At 55.6% G+C, this 7071-nt stretch overlaps 1 long non-coding RNA gene across 1 annotated transcript; it reads right to left on the bottom strand.

Annotated features, from left to right (window-relative positions):
* Positions 1 to 215: 215 nt before the first annotated feature.
* Positions 216 to 6430, bottom strand: LOC136793955 (uncharacterized). Its single transcript, XR_010840060.1, has 3 exons — positions 6021 to 6430; positions 3629 to 4158; positions 216 to 1788 (listed from the first exon to the last, which is right to left on the bottom strand). It is a non-coding gene; the product is annotated as an uncharacterized lncRNA (long non-coding RNA).
* Between the last annotated feature and the right edge of the window lie 641 nt (positions 6431 to 7071).

Here is a 7071-nt window from a genome sequence, read left to right as displayed (position 1 = left end):
TGCTGTTGTTTGTGTGTGTGTGTGTGTGTGTGTGTGTGTGTGTGTGTGTGTGTGTGTGTGTGTGTTTCTGTGGGGAAATGAGAACTTGGAACTTCCTGGTCTACAATTCGCTGATGTCACTCTCTGCTACATGACTCTGGACACAGGTGCTGAGGACCTGAATCAGGCAGAACAGCTGTCCTACAAATGGAAAGGAAAAAGCTAAGCTCACTACTGAATTCAACAAATATTTATTAAGTACTTACTATCTGCAAGGCACAGTTGCAGGTGCTGGCATCTAGAGCAGCAGTGGAAAAGGACATGAGATACTTTTATTCATTTATTATTTTACATAACAAACACTTCTTGTGCTCCATCCATACACCAGGCACTGATGACACAGCAGTAAGTAATGTAAGCATCATCACTGCTGCCACAGAGCTTGGGATTTAAGTAGACATGAGTTCGTGCTAAACCATTAAAGAGTAGAAATTGAACGTATTACTGCCAAACTACTAGAGAAGAGAAAAATGGAAGGAAACCTGTCTTTAAAAATTCAGGAAAGGGGTGCTAGAGGAAAAGCACTGTCGTGAGGAGATGCAGGCCACTGCAGCGCCACATGATGCAGGGTATGATAGTGGAGTACAAGGTGTTCGAGGGCTTCTCAGGGTCAAGTACAACTTGGCAGAGTCTTAAAGATGCACGTGAGGTAATCAGGTGAGAGGTAGCAAAGGTGCTCTAGGCAGATGAAAAAATACGTGCAAAGACAGAGAGTAAAGACGGTGTGTGGCATATGTGAAAATAACTAAAAGAAGTCCATTTGGGTCAGCTTTTTGAGATTTTAAGTACTGAGAGCTGAGCCAGGAAAGAAGAGTAGAACCGAGGTCATGCAGGATATTTTAAGCCACATAAAGCAGTTTAAAATTATCCTAAGAGTGATGGGAGCCACTGAAGGGTTAATAAAGGAAGCGACATGAAAGGACGGGGATTTTAGAAAGCTGAACTTGGCTGTCTTGCAGATAATAAACCGGAGGCCAGTTAGGGGCTGTTGCAGGAATATACTCAATAGATGGTGGTGCTGTCGACTTGGGTCGTGACAGTGAGAACAGAAAGAAGCGACTGGGATGGTTAGGAAATTAAAGACGTATCTTGGAGGTCGATTGGACTGAGAATTGAAGAAAAGGAAGAAGACAAAACTAAGTCCCAGGTTTCTGGCTTGAGCAACTGATGGACTGGGTGTTACTTACTGAAGTCGTCTCAGGGGTTGTTGATGTCCTGCCCGGATCACTTAATGGGCCAGCGAACCACCAGAAAACTGTCCTCAGCCAAACGGGAGCCAGGAGCCACCGACACAGGCAATCACACTCCCCACCCCACTCCAGAAATCTGCAGCGAATGACCAGCTCACATGAGGGTACAAAAGCCTGGCTCCTTTGTTTCAAGGTGGGATTGGTTCGGTGGCGCAGGCCACGCTCCAGGACTACCCAAGAGATCAAGCTGTATGTGGGTGCCACGTGGGACCCCCTCCTTGCCTTGGTCCTTTCCCGGCTCACCCTCCCTCCCTTACACTCCCTTTCTCCTAAGAGTGCTCCCTCAGTAAATCACGGTAACCCAAATCCCTGTCTCACCCCAAGACCGCTGGTACCAAGAATACTCTCCAGAGGACATTCGAAAGGTGCGGTTCCGGAGTTGATGACTTGCCGCCTAGCTGGCAACGAGGACCCTCATCACTGGTGGTCGAGCGGGAGTTCTGAAAGCCCTTGGCCTGAGGTAGCGGTGTAATGGCGGAGACCTTCACCGGGGTGTGAGCTGAAAGGGAACACAGGTTGAAAGAGACGTACTTTATTGCAATATCTCTGGCACGTGGGAGGTACAGGGCAAGGAGTAATTAAAGGATGGGGGGGTTGGGGGCCACTGCTGACCACCATTTGAGGCACTGAAAAGAGAAAATGACAGGCCTGGGGGACATCAGTGACTAACCCAAAGCAAACGGTGAGAGACAGAGGCTCCCTTGGCTGTTAAACAAACGAACAAAAAGCATCTCCTGGAGCCAGAAGGCAGACCAAGCGGAGAACCAAACTCAAGACTTTCAGAAAAGCGACTCCTTCCATCCACGTCAGGGCCCGATACAGACTGGGAGGGACCGGGGGACTGAAATGGGGGGGTGGGTATTTCTGGGTGGATGCATTAGAGAGCCCTGGAGCTCCCAGAGTCCCCTGGACCTCCTGAGTTTGCAGAAGCAGCCCCTCCGCCTCGTGAAAGGAGAGCAGCCTTTCCTTGTACCTTCGGCACAAGCCTCCACGGTGACGACTGCTCTCTGCGCATCTCCCCTCTCCCCTTCTCGCTGGCCACCAGACCAGTGACCGGGGTCAGGTTCAGGACAACCCATGCGAGGCCTCCTTCACTGGGGAAGAATTCTATACCCGAGGAGCCGCAGGACCGGGTGAACGGGAGCGGGCAGACGCCGGAAGTGTGCGCCGCGCGGCTGGAGAATATGCCGGATCACGGAGGCAAGGCTCCGAGCCCGGGCGCGTCTATTAGCGCGGATCTCTTCTCCTGGAGCAAGGATTTCACATCGTGGGCGCGGGCCTAGGGGCGGGATGGGAGGGGGAAGTCCCGATGGCTCGTGCAAGCTTGGAAAAAGCAACACCGGGGTCATGGCGCCCAAGCACTGAAGAAGGGATCAAAAGGCTAGAGACACGGATGCTAGGACTAAGCTACCGTGAGAGCAGACACACCGGCTGACTTTCCCTCAGAAGGGCCTGGAGGACAAACATCTGCCCAGGTGTTGGGGAGAGCAGCACCACCCTTCATTGCGACGCTTCAGTCAGTGGTGACCCCTCTGTAGTCTGGGGCTGATGATATGTCACGTGGTTTCGCCTGGGCTTTTTGGTGGCAATGAGGAGGATCCTGGGCCCTAGACTATCAGAGGCCAGCGGCAGCCCTTAACCGTGAGAAACAGGACAGGCACGGTTACTGTGAGAGGCAGCAAAGGCACGATGGCAAGCAAGGACCCTGACCTGTGCTGAGCTGTGGACGGCACCAATAGAAACACGGGGCCCCCAGAGGCCAGACAGATGCACAAGCAGCAAAGCCACTGCCGGGCACGCACCGGTGAGCAAAAGAGGCGACGATACTAAGCGCAAGATGTCAGGAGGCCCCGTGGAAAAGTCACGCCGGCGGAAGGGAGGATGTAGACCGTGGCCACGAGCTCCTCATTCAAGCGCCTCATCGCGCCCACAGCCCGTGGAGGTGCCTCCTCAGCCTCTTCACCTGCTCAGTCCTCTTCTTAACAACGGTCTCACCCCGCCTGCCTTGGCGGCTCACTTATTTCCCCTCCCCTCCAGCAACAGATCCAGCCTGATTTCCTCTTTCCTGCCTCATTTTCTCAAATCCACAGGCCAGGGACTTCCCCGGAGGTCCAGTGGTTAAGACTCCACCTTCCTATGCAGGGGGCACGGGTTCGATCCCCGGCTGGGGAACTAACATCCCACGTACCGCATGGTGTGGCCAAAATTTAAAAAAAAAAATTTTTTTTTTAAATGAAATCCGCATGCCAGGGAGTGTCATCCACGTGAGCAAAGCAAGGCTCTGGACTCTCCCCTCCCTCCCCCCACCCCTCCACTTCCGCCTTCCTGCTGCTTCTCACCTGCCGTAGGTCAGGAGACGACGCCAGAACTCCTGTGCTGGGCCGGCCTCGGGCTGGGGGCTCCGCCAGAAAAGGCTTCAGCTGCCACCGTGCCCGAAATGGCAACATTATCACCAGTTCCTCTGGTGAAGAGTTCTTGGTGCCTGTCTTCAAATGTAAACATGCTTGGAAGGGTAACTAACAGCCTTTGTCTCTGGCACTGCGGAGAACAGCATGAGAAGACCTCTTTGATGGGCCCTGGAGAGTCAAGTACCTCGCAAGCCTGGGGCTGGGGCGGGGCATGGCACCAAGAGATGCTTTGGGGGGCAGAGAGGGAGGGCGGAGGGGCTGGTGAAATCTTCACCCATTTTGCAATGTTGTCCGGGATTAGCCTCGTCCCTTGGTTTGGGCTCGGCGCAAGGGGCAGTCGTTCATTTGTAACCGGGGCTGCAGGTGCTCCAGCCATACGCCCTGGGCCTTCCTCAGAATTTGCCCACAGACGTTTTCCAAATAACAGTGGGGAAAGTCAAACGATCTGGAGAGTGGATGCCCTGCAGGAACGAATGGGGGTCAAGTCTGGGGTGTTCTGCGTGGTCGCCCAGAGGGTCCCCGGCGGCATTGGACCCCACGGCCGCCAGCAGTTACCCGTTCATTACGGACCCTTCGATTGCTGACCCTCAGAGCGCTTCCTGGATGGCCCCTGGAAGGAACCAGTCACACCCAAGCTCTGTTTCAGGTCTTGCTTTGCGGGGGATACAGACTGCATAAGGACATTTTCCCCTGTTATTCCTAAGACCGATTGGGGTGGGGCGGGGGGGGGAATAAAGTCCACCGGCTCTCAAAAAAAACCACCACACACCCACGACCCATAATTCAGAAATATGCATCAAAATTTTAAATGCCCATATGTTTTGACCCAGTAGTCCTACTTCTAGAAGTTTACCTTAAGGAAACTAACAGACTGGGTGCAAAAATGCATGCAGAAGGACGTTTATCATCACGCAGAGGAGTAAAAATGGGGAAGCGATTTAAATTTCCAGCAATAGCAAATTGGCTAATAAGTTATAGTAACCCTATGTTGCCATTAGAAATAACAGTGATTTTTCTATATCTTTCTATGTCTTTGGTAAGTTAAGTGAAAACGCAGGCGACAAAACATCATGGAATCTACTTTTGTCACTAGTACATCCCTAGGTGACCGTGTGGGCGTAGCTGGAGGATGACAGCAGAATGTTAACAGTGGTTGGTCATCTTTGGGTGGAAAGATTGGGATTGTGGCTCATGTTCATTTCCTTCTCTACACCTTTCTGAACTAAAAAAATGAATTACGCTTTTTTAATGATTGATACAACTTTTAAAACTGAAAAAAAAAAAATTGTAAAGCGAAGCCAATGGCCTCAGCCACGTAGAACTGAATTCCACAGCCAACTCCGCCTGTCCTCCCAACAGGAGCTACTGGTCTCATCGGCGAGGGGGCTGGGGCAGACCCCCAGAAGGGAGGCTCCCTCCTCAGCCGGCCGACGCTGGGTGGGGCGGCTCTAAGCCAGCCAGGCGGCCCGGAGCTCGCAGCGCGCGTCACGTGTCCAGCGTGCGCGGCCCCAGTTGACTCCGAGGAAACGCGCGCAGCCCAGCATCCAGGCTCGGTCGCGCCCCGCCTCCCTGCAGACACCGCCCTGCCCCCGCCCGCCTGGAGCCCCAGCTGGCACTCAGCGGGTCCCTTTCCAATTTGCGGCACATTCAGGAGTTCGGTATTCCCACGGGAAGAGCTCGTTGCCATGGCGATGCGAGCCTCCCAACCCCGGGACGGCCCGGGAGGCCGAGTCCGCTCCCGCCCGCTGGAGGGGGTCGCGGCGTGGGGGAGGGCGGCGTCAATGACGGGCCCAGGTGAGAGGGAAGGGGAGGAGGGCCTGCTTGTGAGCCCCCCGGCCGCCCTGCCCTTTCCAGCCCCCTCGGGTCCAGGGGCAGATGCCACCTCTGGTTCTGGAGCGTCTGGGTGGGGATGTCGGACGCTCCGATTTCCTCCCAACGTCTTCCAAGAACGCCGGGGCATCTGTAAAAGTTTCTGGAACGCAGCACTCAGGAATGAAGCTTTAACCTCCGGCCCCCGCAGTCCGGACTGAAAAGTCGGGAGGGGGGAAGAGGGGGAGGCGACCGGCCGGTCCCGCGAGGGCGGGTGTCAGGCCGCCGGGGCCTCCTGCGCGCGGTGCTGCGCGGCCCTGCAGGGGCCGGGGTCACGGGCGAGGCCTGGCCGCGGGACGGCGCAGCCACGCCCGGCGGCGACGCGGGGAGGGAGGGGGCGGTCACGTGCGCCTGCTCACCGGGGCCCCGCCCACCGCCCAACCTCCCCGGGCAGCCGGGGGCCCTGGACTCGCAGGCCTCAGCGCCGGGAGGAGCCGTGTCTCCTGTTACTCACCGCAGGTGGCTGCCCTGGGGAACGCTCCAAGCGCATCACCGACTGGCCTGGAAAGCCTTTCATCTCTGCTCTAGCAGCAGCAGCTCTTTGATGAATTGTGTCTCGTGGCTTTGGAGCCTCCAGCCATACCATGCTGTAAATCCCTGGGTGCCTGCTGGCTCCGATCTGGGGCTCCCCCTTCCCTCCTCCTGCTGCCTCAAGACTCAGGGACTTGCAGTCGCAATAAACCTTGATTTTTCCAAGAGTTTTTTTTTCCCCCTCCAGCCTCCCCGTGCACCCACCCACTCCTACACCTGACGTTTTCCTTCAGCTACACCCTGCCCCCCTTCAGGTCCACAGACACACAGGCCTCGTGCCTTCCCCTCCATCACCAGTCCAGTGAGAGGTCAGCTCACCCAAGAGGCGAGAGCACAGACGCCCCCGGCCAGCTGTCCGCTCAGCCCAGGAGAGAGAGGCCACACCCAGCAGCAGGCCCCCGTGCAAAGAGCGCTTTTGCCAAGCCCAGGCATCGTATTTCCCGAGTGAGCCACATGTAGAAAGGGTTAGCTGTTTCGCCCAAAAAGCCCACATCTGTAGTTACATTCTAACAGGGATAAAACTACCCTGGTTATTAATCCTCCTGCTTTAGGACATAAGCTGATCACCAGCTGGGGTCGGGAAACAAACCCTGCCCCGCCCCTGCCAGTCTTCCGCCCCCAACCCATCCTCACCCGCCCCGTCTCCTGTGGTGCAGTGCTGCATTGTCTGCAAACCAAGTTCAAGGCCACCAACGGAGGCACGTCTGAGACAGGACAGCTCCCAGTCTGTTCTGGAGAGGACGTCCATTCAGTCACGTGAGTACGTGTGAAGAATCTACTTTGGGCAAGACGTCAGTCCCCACCGTGGCAGAAACAAAGATGATTCCTGCACGGCCCTTGTCATTTCTACGGCAAGAAGCGCTGAAGTGGGAGGCCACAAAGTGTACGTGGTTTCTGGGACTTCTTGCCCTGAGGCGCCCGGGGTGTATCAGGTGGCCTCGGGGAAACCAGCTGGGGTTTGGGTGGGATTTCCA

Source organism: Kogia breviceps, chromosome 3, assembly GCF_026419965.1.
Source record: "Kogia breviceps isolate mKogBre1 chromosome 3, mKogBre1 haplotype 1, whole genome shotgun sequence".
NCBI classification, from domain to species: domain Eukaryota; kingdom Metazoa; phylum Chordata; class Mammalia; order Artiodactyla; family Physeteridae; genus Kogia; species Kogia breviceps.
This window is presented reverse-complemented; position numbering and strand designations above follow the sequence as displayed.